Here is a 21,007-nt window from a genome sequence, read left to right as displayed (position 1 = left end):
CAATGATCCAGTGGAATTTTCATCCATAATTATTCTGGATTAATATTCCTGAGTGTGAACATAGCCCTTAATTTTTTTTAAAGAGAACAATTAAGAGTGATCTTCTGATCGCTCATATATTACACTGCACTGGAATTAAAGTGCAGTGTATTATGCTTTTCAGCATTATGTTTACAGGCTATGAATTGTCATGGCTTTAGTCAGTTTTTTATTTTTTTGTTTTGATGAGACAGGATGGGGACATGATGAGACAGGGGGAAATGATAGTGGGAGGAGGAACTAAATGCTTAATGAGACAGGGGGAAATGATGAGGGAGGGGGAAATGATGGGGGATGATGAGACAGGTTGGGGAGATGATGAAACAGGGGATATTGATGGGGGATGATGAGACAGGTTGGGGGGATGATGAGACAGGGTGAAATGATGAGGGGGGGAATGATGGGGGACATGATGAAACAGGGTGGGGGATGATGAGACAGGGGAAAATGATAGTGCGGGGAGGAACTAAATGCTTAATGAGACAGGGAGAAATGATGAGGGAGGGGGAAATGATGGGGGATGATGAGACAGGTTGGGGGGATGATGAGACAGGGGGAAATGATGAGGGGGGGAATGATGGGGGGCATGATCAGACAGGGTGGGGGGATGATGACAGGGGAATGATGGGGGGACATGATGAGACAGGGTGGGGGCATGATGAGACAGGGGGAAATGATGAGGGGGGGGGGAATGATGGGGGACATGATGAGACAGGGTGGGTGATGATGAGACAGGGGGAATTGATAGTGGGGGGAGGCACTAAAAGCTTAATGTCTGTATGGCTAATGGTGGTCTGTGACAGGGGGAAATGATGAGACATGGGGGGGATGATGAGACATGGGGGGTGGCGATGAGAGGGGTAAATGTGGCACAGGGACTGATAAAAGGGAAGGAATGATGTGGCACTGGAGGGGACGGGACCAAACTGATGTGTGGAAGAAAACGAAGTTGGGTGGATGATGTGGCATTTAGTCCAGGTCATTTATTTTACATTTTATTTTTTTATTTAAATTTCTGTGTTAAAATGGTGGTGCGTGTTATACGCCAGTGCATGTTATACGCCGATTAATATGGTATATATATATATATATATATATATATATATATATAGAAACAGACCTCAAGGTATAGAATTGATTGAAGACTAGAGATATCATTGGTTGTACATAAAATAAATAATTTTATTGTATGCTAATTATTAAAAAGATATATTACACTAAAGTCTGAACAGGGCCCTTGTCGCAGACTTATAACATACAGGGAGTGAACTATAAAAATAAGTATGATATATAAAAATATAAAATAAAAATATAAAATGGATATATAATCACCAAATGAATTGGTATCCTGACACCAAAGTCCGTCTGTGTCCTTATGGTAAAAACCCGTCTGCGTGAATGTCAGACAATGCTTCTGTGTAGGTTGGCACGGGATGTACACGGCCACAATGATGAATATAACCTGCAGTCACAAGTCCTCTGGATGGGCCCTCAGGACGGTAAGGGACATTTCTCCATACACCAGCCATAAACACATCTATCATGCATCATCTGGAGGAGGAGGACAGAGGAATCTGGAGGAGGAAAGAGGAGCCGGGGGAAAGACTAAGGGGTTTGGATGAAGCAGACAGAGGAGTCTGGAGGTGGCGGACAGAGGGGTCCGGAGGAGGTGGGGGCATAGGAATCTGCAGGAGGAGAACAAAGAGGTCTGGAGGAGGAGAACAGAGGGGTCTAGAGGAGGAGGCAGACAAAGGGGTCTGGGCAAGGGGGCAGAGACAGAACGGTCTGGAGATGTAGGACAGTGCAGGGGTGGGATTCAACCGAAATAAATAAAAAAACAGTGTGTGGCAGTATTATTATTATTATTATGGGTACAGTGTGTGGCAGAGGGCACAGTTTCTGGCAGGGTTATATTCAGGAGTAAAGAGTATGGCATGGTTGAAGGGGTAGTCCAGTGGTGAAAAACGTATCCCTTATCCTAAGGATAGGGGATAAGTTTAAGATCGCGGGGGTCTGACTGCTGGGGGCCCCCCGCGATCTCTTTGTATGGGTGCCAGGCTCGCTTGCCAGATAGTGGGTGTCGACCACCGCACGAAGCGGCGGCCGACACGCCCCCTCAATACATCACTATGGCAGAGTCGGAGATTGCCGAAGGCAGAGCTCGGGCTCTGCCATAGAGTTGTATTGAGGGAGCGTGTCAGCCGCCACGTTGTGCGGTGGTCAACACGCCCCCTTCCTGCGGGCTGTCGGTGCCCCGTACAAGAGATCGTGGGGGATCCGACCGCTGGAAGCCCCCCCGCAATCTCCTGTACGGGACCCTGACAGCCCACAGGAAGGGGGCGTGTTGACCACGGCACGAAGTGGTGGCCGACACGCCCCCTCAATACATCGCTATGGCAGAGCCGGAGATCGCCGAAGGCAGAGCTCCGGCTCTGCCATAGAGTTGTATTGAGGGAGTGTGTCAGCCGCCACTTTGTGCGGTGGTCAACATATAAACATATATATTTTTGTAGGGCTCGGGTTGGGGTTATTTTATAAATTGTTTATTTTTAACTTTCTTTAGACAGGATCCGTGCAGAATACATTGCCATCTATGAGGACGGCAATATACCCGTAGAACCTCCTGCAGTATCAATTCCGGCTGGATATTCCTCAGTGTGAACCTAGCCTTTTATTTTCTATAAAGAAGATTTTTAACAGTGATGTTCAGATCGCTCTTATAATACACTGCACTGCTATTAAAGTGCAGTGTATTACGCCCTAAAGTAAACTTGTAAACTCTTCGGTCAGTCGATTCTATTCTATTAAATATTGGAAAAGGGGATTCCTACAAATGAAAAACAGAGTTTGGGGATCATAAATGATCCTAATCTCTGTACCTGAGATATGGTTGTGTTATAAAAGAAGCTGTCTATAGACGATATACTTATAAACAACACATATATCTTCATGTATAAGGTAGAGACTATCACATCTCAGCAGGTCTAGATGTTACATCTAGCCTGATTGTTATCAGTAATTAATATAAATATTAATTACCTGTCTCGTGGTTCCTTTCTTGCAGTTGACGGGGGTATGTGTCACGTTCAACCTCTCACCGGGCATCAGTCACCTATAAAAAGACACAGGTATGATAACATGTTCCTGATACATGCTACAGACGCTTATATATATAACACTCTAGGGACAGAACTACTTATCTCAGGAATTATGAAACTGCATCCGAAAAGGAACAAAACATTTCAATAATTTTTGTAAATGTTTTATGCCTCTAAACATTATACTGAAGGTGTTTAATATCTTTTGGTTTTGTTTTCTATAAATATATATATTTTGCGGGTGTAGGGGTTGATGGTTTTATAAATTGTTCGTTTTTTATTTTTAACTTTGTTTAGATGTAATCTGTGCAGAATACATTGCCATCTATGAGGATGGCAATGATCCAGTGGAATTTTCATCCATAATTATTCTGGATTAATATTCCTGAGTGTGAACATAGCCCTTAAATTTTTTTAAAGAGAACAGTTAAGAGTGATCTTCTGATCGCTCATATATTACACTGCACTGGAATTAAAGTGCAGTGTATTATGCTTTTCAGCATTATGTTTACAGGCTATGAATTGTCATGGCTTTAGTCAGTTTTTTATTTTTTTGTTTTGATGAGACAGGATGGGGACATGATGAGGCAGGGGGAAATGATAGTGGGGGGGAGGAACTAAATGCTTAATGAGACAGGGGGAAATGATGAGGGAGGGGGAAATGATGGGGGGATGATGAGACAGGTTGGGGGGATGATGAGACAGGGGGAAATGATGGGGGATGATGAGACAGGTTGGGGGGATGATGAGACAGGGGGAAATGATGAGGGGGGGAATGATGGGGGACATGATGAAACAGGGTGGGGGATGATGAGACAGGGGAAAATGATAGTGCGGGGAGGAACTAAATGCTTAATGAGACAGGGAGAAATGATGAGGGAGGGGGAAATGATGGGGGATGATGAGACAGGTTGAGGGGATGATGAGACAGGGGGAAATGATGAGGGGGGAATGATGGGGGGCATGATCAGACAGGGTGGGGGGATGATGACAGGGGAATGATGGGGGGACATGATGAGACAGGGTGGGGGCATGATGAGACAGGGAGAAATGATGAGGGGGGGGGATGATGGGGGACATGATGAGACAGGGTGGGTGATGATGAGACAAGGGGAAATGATAGTGGGGGGAGGCACTAAATGCTTAATGTCTGTATGGCTAATGGTGGTCTATGACAGGGGGAAATGATGAGACATGGGGGGGGATGATGAGACATGGGGGGTGGCAATGAGAGGGGTAAATGTGGCACAGGGACTGATAAAAGGGAAGGAATGATGTGGCACTGGAGGGGACGGGACCAAACTGATGTGTGGAAGAAAACGAAGTTGGGTGGATGATGTGGCATTTAGTCCAGGTCATTTATTTTACATTTTATTTTTTTACTTAAATGTCTGTGTTAAAATGGGGGTGCGTGTTATACGCCAGTGCATGTTATACGCCGATTAATATGGTATTTATATATATATATATATATATATATATATATATAGAAACAGACCTCAAGGTATAGAATTGATTAAAGACTAAAGATATCATTGGTTGTACATAAATTAAATAATTTTATTGTATGCTAATTATTAAAAAGATATATTACACTAAAGTCTGAACAGGGCCCTTGTCGCAGACTTATAACATACAGGGAGTGAACTATAAAAATAAGTATGATATATAAAAATATATAAAAAAAAAAAAAAAATGGATATATAATCACCAAATGAATTGGTATCCTGACACCAAAGTCCGTCTGTGTCCTTATGGTAAAAACCTGTCTGCGTGAATGTCAGACAATGCTTCTGTGTAGGTTGGCACGGGATGTACCCGGCCACAATGATGAATATTACCTGCAGTCACAAGTCCTCTCGATGGGCCCTCAGGACGGTAAGGGACATTTCTCCGCTCGTGGCTTAGTTGCACTGAGATGCCGGCTGACTGGCACGGATCTGCGTCCGGCCCAATATTGGGAGCTGAGATCAGGCGGCAGAGAGGGTGTAAGTGCTTGCGGAGAGCCAATGTGATACTTTGTATCAGGGTCCTCGTGCTGAAGATAGTATTATAAGCTCGCTCTTCCTCACACAGTGGTACCCAAATATGGGGGTTCCAGCGCAAAAATACTCTATGATTACTGTATGGACATATATTGACTAATTTATGGTGCCAGGATACCATTTTCTATGGTGATTATATATTCATTTTTTCATTTTACATTTGTATATTTTATATTATTTATTTTATGTTCAACCAACAGGGGTGTTGCTGGGTGGGGGGGGGGGGGGGGGTAGGGGGGGGGGGGTAACAGGCTATAGCCCCAGGTCTCAGGTCGGAGTTTTTCTTTTTTTTTCTTAAATTTTTTTTAAAAATATTAACGCCGCTGCTTTAAGACAGCAGTGGCTTACACCAGACCCAAAGTCCCACGAGATCGGGCAGCTGCCGAGGCTGTTGGGAGCAGAAGTTCCCTGAGCAGGCACGCATGCCTGCTCCTAGCCTGCAACTGTCGGTGTAATAAAATTTATTGCGTCCTGGACAAATCACACCAGCGCCAAGTGAGGGCAAGGAGTGATGGCCAGCGTATTCAGCGCTGTCTCCGACCTGATCCCCAGACCCTGATGAGTGGTGGTGATCTCCAGGTGATGGCATGATAGAGGTGTCATGTGGGTATGTATTATAGATGTATGCATGACAGATGTATGTATGCATGTATGATAGATGTGTGTGTGTATGTATAATAGATGTATGCATGCATGTATATATGTATGATAGATGTTTGTATGATATATGTTTGTATGTATAATAGATGCATGTAAGTATGTATGATAGATGTGTGTATGTATGATAGATGTATTCATGCATGTATGGTAGATGTGTGCATGCATGATAGATGTATGTATGCATGTAAGATGTATGCAAGTTTGTATGATAGATGTATGCAAGTATGAATGTAGGATAGATGTATGTATGATGTGTGTACGCAATGATATATGTATGTATGATAGGTGTGCGTATGTATTTGTGTATGACTGTCTGTCATACATACACCAGCCATAAACACATCTATCATGCATCATCTGGAGGAGGAGGACAGAGGAATCTGGAGGAGGAAAGAGGAGCCGGGGGAAAGACTAAGGGGTTTGGATGAAGCAGACAGAGGAGTCTGGAGGTGGCGGACAGAGGGGTCAGGAGGAGGTGGGGGCAGAGGAATCTGCAGAAGGAGAACAAAGAGGTCTGGAGGAGGAGAACAGAGGGGTCTAGAGGAGGAGGCAGACAAAGGGGTCTGGGCAAGGGGGGCAGGGACAGAACGGTCTGGAGATGTAGGACAGTGCAGGGGTGGGATTCAACCGAAATTAATAAAAAAACAGTGTGTGGCAGTATTATTATTATTATTATGGGTACAGTGTGTGGCAGAGGGCACAGTTTCTGGCAGGGTTATATTCAGGAGTAAAGAGTATGGCATGGTTGAAGGGGTAGTCCAGTGGTGGAAAACGTATCCCTTATCCTAAGGATAGGGGATAAGTTTAAGATCGGGGGGGTCTGACTGCTGGGGGCCCCCCGCGATCTCTTTGTATGGGTGCCAGGCTCGCTTGCCAGATAGTGGGTGTCGACCACCACACGAAGCGGCGGCCGACACGCCCCCTCAATACATCACTATGGCAGAGTCGGAGATTCTTGAAGGCAGAGCTCCGGCTCTGCCATAGAGTTGTATTGAGGGAGCGTGTCAGCCGCCACGTTGTGCGGTGGTCAACACGCCCCCTTCCTGCGGGCTGTCGGTGCCCCGTACAAGAGATCGTGGGGGGTCCGACCGCTGGAAGCCCCCCCGCAATCTCCTGTACGGGACCCTGACAGCCCACAGGAAGGGAGCGTGTTGACCACGGCACGAAGTGGTGGCCGACACGCCCCCTCAATACATCGCTATGGCAGAGCCGGAGATTGCCGAAGGCAGAGCTCCGGCTCTGCCATAGAGTTGTATTGAGGGAGTGTGTCAGCCGCCACTTTGTGCGGTGGTCAACATATAAACATATATATTTTTGTAGGGCTCGGGTTGGGGTTATTTTATAAAATGTTTATTTTTAACTTTCTTTAGACAGGATCCGTGCAGAATACATTGCCATCTATGAGGACGGCAATATACCCGTAGAACCTCCTGCAGTATCAATTCCGGCTGGATATTCCTCAGTGTGAACCTAGCCTTTTATTTTCTATAAAGAAGATTTTTAACAGTGATGTTCAGATCGCTCTTATAATACACTGCACTGCTATTAAAGTGCAGTGTATTACGCCCTAAAGTAAACTTGTAAACTCTTCGGTCAGTCGATTCTATTCTATTAAATATTGGAAAAGGGGATTCCTACAAATGAAAAACAGAGTTTGGGGATCATAAATGATCCTAATCTCTGTACCTGAGATATGGTTGTGTTATAAAAGAAGCTGTCTATAGACGATATACTTATAAACAACACATATATCTTCATGTATAAGGTAGAGACTATCACATCTCTGCAGGTCTAGATGTTACATCTAGCCTGATTGTTATCAGTAATTAATATAAATATTAATTACCTGTCTCGTGGTTCCTTTCTTGCAGCTGACGGGGGTATGTGTCACGTTCAACCTCTCACCGGGCATCAGTCACCTATAAAAAGACACAGGTATGATAACATGTTCCTGATACATGCTACAGACGCTTATATATATAACACTCTAGGGACAGAACTACTTATCTCAGGAATTATGAAACTGCATCCGAAAAGGAACAAAACATTTCAATAATTTTTGTAAATGTTTTATGCCTCTAAACATTATACTGAAGGTGTTTAATATCTTTTGGTTTTGTTTTCTATAAATATATATATATTGCGGATGTAGGGGTTGATGGTTTTATAAATTGTTCGTTTTTTATTTTTAACTTTGTTTAGATGTAATCTGTGCAGAATACATTGCCATCTATGAGGATGGCAATGATCCAGTGGAATTTTCATCCATAATTATTTTGGATTAATATTCCTGAGTGTGAACATAGCCCTTAAATTTTTTTAAAGAGAACAGTTAAGAGTGATCTTCTGATCGCTCATATATTACACTGCACTGGAATTAAAGTGCAGTGTATTATGCTTTTCAGCATTATGTTTACAGGCTATGAATTGTCATGGCTTTAGTCAGTTTTTTATTTTTTTGTTTTGATGAGACAGGATGGGGACATGATGAGACAGGGGGAAATGATAGTGGGGGGAGGAACTAAATGCTTAATGAGACAGGGGGAAATGATGAGGGAGGGGGAAATGATGGGGGATGATGAGACAGGTTGGGGGGATGATGAGACAGGGGGAAATGATGAGGGGGGAATGATGGGGGGCATGATCAGACAGGGTGGGGGGATGATGACAGGGGAATGATGGGGGGACATGATGAGACAGGGTGGGGGGATGATGAGACAGGGGGAAATGATGGGGGATGATGAGACAGGTTGGGGGGATGATGAGACAGCGGGAAATGATGAGGGGGGGAATGATGGGGGACATGATGAAACAGGGTGAGGGATGATGAGACAGGGGAAAATGATAGTGCGGGGAGGAACTAAATGCTTAATGAGACAGGGAGAAATGATGAGGGAGGGGGAAATGATGGGGGATGATGAGACAGGTTGGGGGGATGATGAGACAGGGGGAAATGATGAGGGGGGAATGATGGGGGGCATGATCAGACAGGGTGGGGGGATGATGACAGGGGAATGATGGGGGGACATGATGAGACAGGGTGGGGGCATGATGAGACAGGGAGAAATGATGAGGGGGGGGAATGATGGGGGACATGATGAGACAGGGTGGGTGATGATGAGACAGGGGGAAATGATAGTGGGGGGAGGCACTAAATGCTTAATGTCTGTATGGCTAATGGTGGTCTATGACAGGGGAAAATGATGAGACATGGGGGGGATGATGAAACATGGGGGGTGGCAATGAGAGGGGTAAATGTGGCACAGGGACTGATAAAAGGGAAGGAATGATGTGGCACTGGAGGGGACGGGACCAAACTGATGTGTGGAAGAAAACGAAGTTGGGTGGATGATGTGGCATTTAGTCCAGGTCATTTATTTTACATTTTATTTTTTTACTTAAATGTCTGTGTAAAAATGGGGGTGCGTGTTATACGCCAGTGCATGTTATACGCCGATTAATATGGTATTTATATATATATATATATATATATATATATATATATATAGAAACAGACCTCAAGGTATAGAATTGATTGAAGACTAGAGATATCATTGGTTGTACATAAAATAAATAATTTTATTGTATGCTAATTATTAAAAAGATATATTACACTAAAGTCTGAACAGGGCCCTTGTCGCAGACTTATAACATACAGGGAGTGAACTATAAAAATAAGTATGATATATAAAAATATAAAAAAAAAAAAAAAAATGGATATATAATCACCAAATGAATTGGTATCCTGACACCAAAGTCCGTCTGTGTCCTTATGGTAAAAACCCGTCTGCGTGAATGTCAGACAATGCTTCTGTGTAGGTTGGCACGGGATGTACCCGGCCACAATGATGAATATTACCTGCAGTCACAAGTCCTCTCGATGGGCCCTCAGGACGGTAAGGGACATTTCTCCGCTCGTGGCTTAGTTGCACTGAGATGCCGGCTGACTGGCACGGATCTGCGTCCGGCCCAATATTGGGAGCTGAGATCAGACGGCAGAGAGGGTGTAAGTGCTTGCGGAGAGCCAATGTGATACTTTGTATCAGGGTCCTCGTGCTGGAGATAGTATTATAAGCTCGCTCTTCCTCACACAGTGGTACCCAAATATGGGGGTTCCAGTGCAAAAATACTCTATGATTACTGTATGGACATATATTGACTAATTTATGGTGTCAGGATACCATTTTCTATGGTGATTATATATTCAATTTTTCATTTTACATTTGTATATTTTATATTATTTATTTTATGTTCAACCAACAGGGGTGTTGCTGGGGGGGGGGGGGTAACAGGCTATAGCCCCAGGTCTCAGGTCGGAGTTTTTCTTTTTTTTTCTTAAATTTTTAAAAAAAATATTAACGCCGCTGCTTTAAGACAGCAGTGGCTTACACCAGACCCAAAGTCCCACGAGATCGGGCAGCTGCCGAGGCTGTTGGGAGCAGAAGTTCCCTGAGCAGGCACGCATGCCTGCTCCTAGCCTGCAACTGTCGGTGTAATAAAATTTATTGCGTCCTGGAAAAATCACACCAGCGCCAAGTGAGGGCAAGGAGTGATGGCCAGCGTATTCAGCGCTCTCTCCGACCTGATCCCCAGACCCTGATGAGTGGTGGTGATCTCCAGGTGATGGCATGATAGAGGTGTCATGTGGGTATGTATTATAGATGTATGCATGACAGATGTATGTATGCATGTATGATAGATGTGTGTGTATGTATAATAGATGTATGCATGCATGTATATATGTATGATAGATGTTTGTATGATATATGTTTGTATGTATAATAGATGCATGTAAGTATGTATGATAGATGTGTGTATGTATGATAGATGTATTCATGCATGTATGGTAGATGTGTGCATGCATGATAGATGTATGTATGCATGTAAGATGTATGCAAGTTTGTATGATAGATGTATGCAAGTATGAATGTAGGATAGATGTATGTATGATGTGTGTACGCAATGATATATGTATGTATGATAGGTGTGCGTATGTATTTGTGTATGACTGTCTGTCATACATACACCAGCCATAAACACATCTATCATGCATCATCTGGAGGAGGAGGACAGAGGAATCTGGACTAGGAAAGAGGAGCCGGGGGAAGGACTAAGGGGTTTGGATGAAGCAGACAGAGGAGTCTGGAGGTGGCGGACAGAGGGGTCAGGAGGAGGTGGGGGCAGAGGAATCTGCAGGAGGAGAACAAAGAGGTCTGGAGGAGGAGAACAGAGGGGTCTAGAGGAGGAGGCAGACAAAGGGGTCTGGGCAAGGGGGGGCAGGGACAGAACGGTCTGGAGATGTAGGACAGTGCAGGGGTGGGATTCAACCGAAATAAATAAAAAAACAGTGTGTGGCAGTATTATTATTATGGGTACAGTGTGTGGCAGAGGGCACAGTTTCTGGCAGGGTTATATTCAGGAGTAAAGAGTATGGCATGGTTAAAAGGGTAGTCCAGTGGTGAAAAACGTATCCCTTATCCTAAGGATAGGGGATAAGTTTAAGATCGCGGGGGTCTGACTGCTGGGGGCCCCCCGCGATCTCTTTGTATGGGTGCCAGGCTCGCTTGCCAGATAGTGGGTGTCGACCACCGCACGAAGCGGCGGCCGACACGCCCCCTCAATACATCACTATGGCAGAGTCGGAGATTGCCGAAGGCAGAGCTCGGGCTCTGCCATAGAGTTGTATTGAGGGAGCGTGTCAGCCGCCACGTTGTGCGGTGGTCAACACGCCCCTTTCCTGCGGGCTGTCGGTGCCCCGTACAAGAGATCGTGGGGGGTCCGACCGCTGGAAGCCCCCCCGCAATCTCCTGTACGGGACCCTGACAGCCCACAGGAAGGGGGCGTGTTGACCACGGCACGAAGTGGTGGCCGACACGCCCCCTCAATACATCGCTATGGCAGAGCCGGAGATTGCCGAAGGCAGAGCTCCGGCTCTGCCATAGAGTTGTATTGAGGGAGTGTGTCAGCCGCCACTTTGTGCGGTGGTCAACATATAAACATATATATTTTTGTAGGGCTCAGGTTGGGGTTATTTTATAAATTGTTTATTTTTAACTTTCTTTAGACAGGATCCGTGCAGAATACATTGCCATCTATGAGGACGGCAATATACCCGTAGAACCTCCTGCAGTATATATTCCGGCTGGATATTCCTCAGTGTGAACCTAGCCTTTTATTTTCTATAAAGAAGATTTTTAACAGTGATGTTCAGATCGCTCTTATAATACACCACTGCACTGCTATTAAAGTGCAGTGTATTACGCCCTAAAGTAACTTGTAAACTCTTCGGTCAGTCGATTCTATCTATTAAATATTGGAAAAGGGGATTCCTACAAATGAAAAACAGAGTTTGGGGATCATAAATGATCCTAATCTCTGTACCTGAGATATGGTTGTGTTATAAAAGAAGCTGTCTATAGACGATATACTTATAAACAACACATATATCTTCATGTATAAGGTAGAGACTATCACATCTCTGCAGGTCTAGATGTTACATCTAGCCTGATTGTTATCAGTAATTAATATAAATATTAATTACCTGTCTCGCGGTTCTTTCTTGCAGCTGACGGGGGTATGTGTCACGTTCAACCTCTCACCGGGCATCAGTCACCTATAAAAAGACACAGGTATGATAACATGTTCCTGATACATGCTACAGACGCTTATATATATAACACTCTAGGGACAGAACTACTTATCTCAGGAAATATGAAACTGCATCCGAAAAGGAACAAAACATTTCAATAATTTTTGTAAATGTTTTATGCCTCTAAACATTATACTGAAGGTGTTTAATATCTTTTGGTTTTGTTTTCTATAAATATATATATTTTGCGGGTGTAGGGGTTGATGGTTTTATAAATTGTTCGTTTTTTATTTTTAACTTTGTTTAGATGTAATCTGTGCAGAATACATTGCCATCTATGAGGATGGCAATGATCCAGTGGAATTTTCATCCATAATTATTCTGGATTAATATTCCTGAGTGTGAACATAGCCCTTAAATTTTTTTTAAAGAGAACAATTAAGAGTGATCTTCTGATCGCTCATATATTACACTGCACTGGAATTAAAGTGCAGTGTATTATGCTTTTCAGCATTATGTTTACAGGCTATGAATTGTCATGGCTTTAGTCAGTTTTTTATTTTTTTGTTTTGATGAGACAGGATGGGGACATGATGAGACAGGGGGAAATGATAGTGGGGGGAGGAACTAAATGCTTAATGAGACAGGGGGAAATGATGAGGGAGGGGGAAATGATGGGGGGATGATGAGACAGGTTGGGGGGATGATGAGACAGGGGGAAATGATGGGGGATGATGAGACAGGTTGGGGGGATGATGAGACAGGGGGAAATGATGAGGGGGGAATGATGGGGGACATGATGAAACAGGGTGGGGGATGATGAGACAGGGGAAAATGATAGTGCGGGGAGGAACTAAATGCTTAATGAGACAGGGAGAAATGATGAGGGAGGGGGAAATGATGGGGGATTATGAGACAGGTTGGGGGGATGATGAGACAGGGGGAAATGATGAGGGGGGAATGATGGGGGGCATGATCAGACAGGGTGGGGGATGATGACAGGGGAATGATGGGGGGACATGATGAGACAGGGTGGGGGCATGATGAGACAGGGGGAAATGATGAGGGGGGGGAATGATGGGGGACATGATGAGACAGGGTGGGTGATGATGAGACAGGGGGAAATGATAGTGGGGGGAGGCACTAAATGCTTAATGTCTGTATGGCTAATGGTGGTCTATGACAGGGGGAAATGATGAGACATGGGGGGGATGATGAGACATGGGGGGTGGCGATGAGAGGGGTAAATGTGGCACAGGGACTGATAAAAGGGAAGGAATGATGTGGCACTGGAGGGGACGGGACCAAACTGATGTGTGGAAGAAAACGAAGTTGGGTGGATGATGTGGCATTTAGTCCAGGTCATTTATTTTACATTTTATTTTTTTACTTAAATTTCTGTGTTAAAATGGGGGTGCGTGTTATACGCCAGTGCATGTTATACGCCGATTAATATGGTATTTATATATATATATATATATATATATATATATATAGAAACAGACCTCAAGGTATAGAATTGATTAAATACTAGAGATATCATTGGTTGTACATAAAATAAATAATTTTATTGTATGCTAATTATTAAAAAGATATATTACACTAAAGTCTGAACAGGGCCCTTGTCACAGACTTATAACATACAGGGAGTGAACTATAAAAATAAGTATCATATATAAAAATATAAAATAAAAATAAAAAATGGATATATAATCACCAAATGAATTGGTATCCGGACACCAAAGTCCGTCTGTGTCCTTATGGTAAAAACCCGTCTGCGTGAATGTCAGACAATGCTTCTGTGTAGGTTGGCACGGGATGTACCCGGCCACAATGATGAATATTACCTGCAGTCACAAGTCCTCTGGATGGGCCCTCAGGATGGTAAGGGACATTTCTCCGCTCGTGGCTTAGTTGCACTGAGATGCCGGCTGACTGGCACGGATCTGCGTCCGGCCCAATATTGGGAGCTGAGATCAGGCGGCAGAGAGGGTGTAAGTGCTTGCGGAGAGCCAATGCGACACTTTGTATAAGGGTCCTCGTGCTGGAGATAGTATTATAAGCTCGCTCTTCCTCACACAGTGGTACCCAAATATGGGGGTTCCAGCGCAAAAATACTCTATGATTACTGTATGGACATATATTGACTAATTTATGGTGTCAGGATACCATTTTCTATGGTGATTATATATTCATTTTTTCATTTTACATTTGTATATTTTATATTATTTATTTTATGTTCAACCAACAGGGGTGTTGCTGGGTGGGGGGGGGGGGGGGTAACAGGCTATAGCCCCAGGTCTCAGGTCGGAGTTTTTCTTTTTTTTTCTTAAATTTTTAAAAAAAATATTAACGCCGCTGCTTTAAGACAGCAGTGGCTTACACCAGACCCAAAGTCCCACGAGATCGGGCAGCTGCCGAGGCTGTTGGGAGCAGAAGTTCCCTGAGCAGGCACGCATGCCTGCTCCTAGCCTGCAACTGTCGGTGTAATAAAATTTATTGCGTCCTGGACAAATCACACCAGCGCCAAGTGAGGGCAAGGAGTGATGGCCAGCGTATTCAGCGCTCTCTCCGACCTGATCCCCAGACCCTGATGAGTGGTGGTGATCTCCAGGTGATGGCATGATAGAGGTGTCATGTGGGTATGTATTATAGATGTATGCATGACAGATGTATGTATGCATGTATGATAGATGTGTGTGTGTATGTATAATAGATGTATGCATGCATGTATATATGTATGATAGATGTTTGTATGATATATGTTTGTATGTATAATAGATGCATGTAAGTATGTATGATAGATGTGTGTATGTATGATAGATGTATTCATGCATGTATGGTAGATGTGTGCATGCATGATAGATGTATGTATGCATGTAAGATGTATGCAAGTTTGTATGATAGATGTATGCAAGTATGAATGTAGGATAGATGTATGTATGATGTGTGTACGCAATGATATATGTATGTATGATAGGTGTGCGTATGTATTTGTGTATGACTGTCTGTCATACATACACCAGCCATAAACACATCTATCATGCATCATCTGGAGGAGGAGGACAGAGGAATCTGGAGGAGGAAAGAGGAGCCGGGGGAAAGACTAAGGGGTTTGGATGAAGCAGACAGAGGAGTCTGGAGGTGGCGGACAGAGGGGTCAGGAGGAGGTGGGGGCAGAGGAATCTGCAGAAGGAGAACAAAGAGGTCTGGAGGAGGAGAACAGAGGGGTCTAGAGGAGGAGGCAGACAAAGGGGTCTGGGCAAGGGGGGCAGGGACAGAACGGTCTGGAGATGTAGGACAGTGCAGGGGTGGGATTCAACCGAAATTAATAAAAAAACAGTGTGTGGCAGTATTATTATTATTATTATGGGTACAGTGTGTGGCAGAGGGCACAGTTTCTGGCAGGGTTATATTCAGGAGTAAAGAGTATGGCATGGTTGAAGGGGTAGTCCAGTGGTGGAAAACGTATCCCTTATCCTAAGGATAGGGGATAAGTTTAAGATCGGGGGGGTCTGACTGCTGGGGGCCCCCCGCGATCTCTTTGTATGGGTGCCAGGCTCGCTTGCCAGATAGTGGGTGTCGACCACCACACGAAGCGGCGGCCGACACGCCCCCTCAATACATCACTATGGCAGAGTCGGAGATTCTTGAAGGCAGAGCTCCGGCTCTGCCATAGAGTTGTATTGAGGGAGCGTGTCAGCCGCCACGTTGTGCGGTGGTCAACACGCCCCCTTCCTGCGGGCTGTCGGTGCCCCGTACAAGAGATCGTGGGGGGTCCGACCGCTGGAAGCCCCCCCGCAATCTCCTGTACGGGACCCTGACAGCCCACAGGAAGGGAGCGTGTTGACCACGGCACGAAGTGGTGGCCGACACGCCCCCTCAATACATCGCTATGGCAGAGCCGGAGATTGCCGAAGGCAGAGCTCCGGCTCTGCCATAGAGTTGTATTGAGGGAGTGTGTCAGCCGCCACTTTGTGCGGTGGTCAACATATAAACATATATATTTTTGTAGGGCTCGGGTTGGGGTTATTTTATAAAATGTTTATTTTTAACTTTCTTTAGACAGGATCCGTGCAGAATACATTGCCATCTATGAGGACGGCAATATACCCGTAGAACCTCCTGCAGTATCAATTCCGGCTGGATATTCCTCAGTGTGAACCTAGCCTTTTATTTTCTATAAAGAAGATTTTTAACAGTGATGTTCAGATCGCTCTTATAATACACTGCACTGCTATTAAAGTGCAGTGTATTACGCCCTAAAGTAAACTTGTAAACTCTTCGGTCAGTCGATTCTATTCTATTAAATATTGGAAAAGGGGATTCCTACAAATGAAAAACAGAGTTTGGGGATCATAAATGATCCTAATCTCTGTACCTGAGATATGGTTGTGTTATAAAAGAAGCTGTCTATAGACGATATACTTATAAACAACACATATATCTTCATGTATAAGGTAGAGACTATCACATCTCTGCAGGTCTAGATGTTACATCTAGCCTGATTGTTATCAGTAATTAATATAAATATTAATTACCTGTCTCGTGGTTCCTTTCTTGCAGCTGACGGGGGTATGTGTCACGTTCAACCTCTCACCGGGCATCAGTCACCTATAAAAAGACACAGGTATGATAACATGTTCCTGATACATGCTACAGACGCTTATATATATAACACTCTAGGGACAGAACTACTTATCTCAGGAATTATGAAACTGCATCCGAAAAGGAACAAAACATTTCAATAATTTTTGTAAATGTTTTATGCCTCTAAACATTATACTGAAGGTGTTTAATATCTTTTGGTTTTGTTTTCTATAAATATATATATATTGCGGATGTAGGGGTTGATGGTTTTATAAATTGTTCGTTTTTTATTTTTAACTTTGTTTAGATGTAATCTGTGCAGAATACATTGCCATCTATGAGGATGGCAATGATCCAGTGGAATTTTCATCCATAATTATTTTGGATTAATATTCCTGAGTGTGAACATAGCCCTTAAATTTTTTTAAAGAGAACAGTTAAGAGTGATCTTCTGATCGCTCATATATTACACTGCACTGGAATTAAAGTGCAGTGTATTATGCTTTTCAGCATTATGTTTACAGGCTATGAATTGTCATGGCTTTAGTCAGTTTTTTATTTTTTTGTTTTGATGAGACAGGATGGGGACATGATGAGACAGGGGGAAATGATAGTGGGGGGAGGAACTAAATGCTTAATGAGACAGGGGGAAATGATGAGGGAGGGGGAAATGATGGGGGATGATGAGACAGGTTGGGGGGATGATGAGACAGGGGGAAATGATGAGGGGGGAATGATGGGGGGCATGATCAGACAGGGTGGGGGGATGATGACAGGGGAATGATGGGGGGACATGATGAGACAGGGTGGGGGGATGATGAGACAGGGGGAAATGATGGGGGATGATGAGACAGGTTGGGGGGATGATGAGACAGCGGGAAATGATGAGGGGGGGAATGATGGGGGACATGATGAAACAGGGTGAGGGATGATGAGACAGGGGAAAATGATAGTGCGGGGAGGAACTAAATGCTTAATGAGACAGGGAGAAATGATGAGGGAGGGGGAAATGATGGGGGATGATGAGACAGGTTGGGGGGATGATGAGACAGGGGGAAATGATGAGGGGGGAATGATGGGGGGCATGATCAGACAGGGTGGGGGGATGATGACAGGGGAATGATGGGGGGACATGATGAGACAGGGTGGGGGCATGATGAGACAGGGAGAAATGATGAGGGGGGGGAATGATGGGGGACATGATGAGACAGGGTGGGTGATGATGAGACAGGGGGAAATGATAGTGGGGGGAGGCACTAAATGCTTAATGTCTGTATGGCTAATGGTGGTCTATGACAGGGGAAAATGATGAGACATGGGGGGGATGATGAAACATGGGGGGTGGCAATGAGAGGGGTAAATGTGGCACAGGGACTGATAAAAGGGAAGGAATGATGTGGCACTGGAGGGGACGGGACCAAACTGATGTGTGGAAGAAAACGAAGTTGGGTGGATGATGTGGCATTTAGTCCAGGTCATTTATTTTACATTTTATTTTTTTACTTAAATGTCTGTGTAAAAATGGGGGTGCGTGTTATACGCCAGTGCATGTTATACGCCGATTAATATGGTATTTATATATATATATATATATATATATATATATATATATAGAAACAGACCTCAAGGTATAGAATTGATTGAAGACTAGAGATATCATTGGTTGTACATAAAATAAATAATTTTATTGTATGCTAATTATTAAAAAGATATATTACACTAAAGTCTGAACAGGGCCCTTGTCGCAGACTTATAACATACAGGGAGTGAACTATAAAAATAAGTATGATATATAAAAATATAAAAAAAAAAAAAAAAATGGATATATAATCACCAAATGAATTGGTATCCTGACACCAAAGTCCGTCTGTGTCCTTATGGTAAAAACCCGTCTGCGTGAATGTCAGACAATGCTTCTGTGTAGGTTGGCACGGGATGTACCCGGCCACAATGATGAATATTACCTGCAGTCACAAGTCCTCTCGATGGGCCCTCAGGACGGTAAGGGACATTTCTCCGCTCGTGGCTTAGTTGCACTGAGATGCCGGCTGACTGGCACGGATCTGCGTCCGGCCCAATATTGGGAGCTGAGATCAGACGGCAGAGAGGGTGTAAGTGCTTGCGGAGAGCCAATGTGATACTTTGTATCAGGGTCCTCGTGCTGGAGATAGTATTATAAGCTCGCTCTTCCTCACACAGTGGTACCCAAATATGGGGGTTCCAGTGCAAAAATACTCTATGATTACTGTATGGACATATATTGACTAATTTATGGTGTCAGGATACCATTTTCTATGGTGATTATATATTCAATTTTTCATTTTACATTTGTATATTTTATATTATTTATTTTATGTTCAACCAACAGGGGTGTTGCTGGGGGGGGGGGGGTAACAGGCTATAGCCCCAGGTCTCAGGTCGGAGTTTTTCTTTTTTTTTCTTAAATTTTTAAAAAAAATATTAACGCCGCTGCTTTAAGACAGCAGTGGCTTACACCAGACCCAAAGTCCCACGAGATCGGGCAGCTGCCGAGGCTGTTGGGAGCAGAAGTTCCCTGAGCAGGCACGCATGCCTGCTCCTAGCCTGCAACTGTCGGTGTAATAAAATTTATTGCGTCCTGGAAAAATCACACCAGCGCCAAGTGAGGGCAAGGAGTGATGGCCAGCGTATTCAGCGCTCTCTCCGACCTGATCCCCAGACCCTGATGAGTGGTGGTGATCTCCAGGTGATGGCATGATAGAGGTGTCATGTGGGTATGTATTATAGATGTATGCATGACAGATGTATGTATGCATGTATGATAGATGTGTGTGTATGTATAATAGATGTATGCATGCATGTATATATGTATGATAGATGTTTGTATGATATATGTTTGTATGTATAATAGATGCATGTAAGTATGTATGATAGATGTGTGTATGTATGATAGATGTATTCATGCATGTATGGTAGATGTGTGCATGCATGATAGATGTATGTATGCATGTAAGATGTATGCAAGTTTGTATGATAGATGTATGCAAGTATGAATGTAGGATAGATGTATGTATGATGTGTGTACGCAATGATATATGTATGTATGATAGGTGTGCGTATGTATTTGTGTATGACTGTCTGTCATACATACACCAGCCATAAACACATCTATCATGCATCATCTGGAGGAGGAGGACAGAGGAATCTGGACTAGGAAAGAGGAGCCGGGGGAAGGACTAAGGGGTTTGGATGAAGCAGACAGAGGAGTCTGGAGGTGGCGGACAGAGGGGTCAGGAGGAGGTGGGGGCAGAGGAATCTGCAGGAGGAGAACAAAGAGGTCTGGAGGAGGAGAACAGAGGGGTCTAGAGGAGGAGGCAGACAAAGGGGTCTGGGCAAGGGGGGGCAGGGACAGAACGGTCTGGAGATGTAGGACAGTGCAGGGGTGGGATTCAACCGAAATAAATAAAAAAACAGTGTGTGGCAGTATTATTATTATGGGTACAGTGTGTGGCAGAGGGCACAGTTTCTGGCAGGGTTATATTCAGGAGTAAAGAGTATGGCATGGTTAAAAGGGTAGTCCAGTGGTGAAAAACGTATCCCTTATCCTAAGGATAGGGGATAAGTTTAAGATCGCGGGGGTCTGACTGCTGGGGGCCCCCCGCGATCTCTTTGTATGGGTGCCAGGCTCGCTTGCCAGATAGTGGGTGTCGACCACCGCACGAAGCGGCGGCCGACACGCCCCCTCAATACATCACTATGGCAGAGTCGGAGATTGCCGAAGGCAGAGCTCGGGCTCTGCCATAGAGTTGTATTGAGGGAGCGTGTCAGCCGCCACGTTGTGCGGTGGTCAACACGCCCCTTTCCTGCGGGCTGTCGGTGCCCCGTACAAGAGATCGTGGGGGGTCCGACCGCTGGAAGCCCCCCCGCAATCTCCTGTACGGGACCCTGACAGCCCACAGGAAGGGGGCGTGTTGACCACGGCACGAAGTGGTGGCCGACACGCCCCC

General features: G+C 44.5%; 2 protein-coding genes across 22 annotated transcripts in view; one reads left to right on the top strand and one right to left on the bottom strand.

The window, feature by feature from the left end:
- Positions 1 to 21,007, bottom strand: part of LOC130275703 (tigger transposable element-derived protein 1-like) — a 102,323-nt gene that overhangs the window by 27,004 nt on the left and 54,312 nt on the right. For 16 of the 21 annotated variants that reach the window (XM_056523966.1, XM_056523972.1, XM_056523976.1 and 13 more), the window contains 2 exons: positions 16,973 to 17,045; positions 7,689 to 7,761 (listed from right to left, as the gene is read on the bottom strand). The exons of 4 other annotated variants lie outside the window; for them this stretch is intronic. The gene's annotated coding sequence lies outside the window, so the exon portion shown is untranslated. Of the gene's footprint in view, positions 1 to 3,078; positions 3,152 to 7,688; positions 7,762 to 16,972; positions 17,046 to 21,007 lie in introns of all 21 variants that reach the window. One more of the 21 variants, XM_056523963.1, reaches the window with a different exon arrangement.
- EIF3L (eukaryotic translation initiation factor 3 subunit L) overlaps positions 16,873 to 21,007 on the top strand; it is a gene marked incomplete in the record, with an annotated part of 253,157 nt that continues 249,022 nt past the window's right edge. Inside the window, 1 exon segment of the mRNA XM_056523961.1 lies at positions 16,873 to 16,967.

This window comes from Hyla sarda, chromosome 6 (genome assembly GCF_029499605.1).
Source record: "Hyla sarda isolate aHylSar1 chromosome 6, aHylSar1.hap1, whole genome shotgun sequence".
Classification (NCBI taxonomy): Eukaryota; Metazoa; Chordata; class Amphibia; order Anura; family Hylidae; genus Hyla; species Hyla sarda.
The sequence above is the reverse complement of the archived record's forward strand: the minus strand, read 5'-3'. Positions and strand labels throughout refer to the sequence as shown.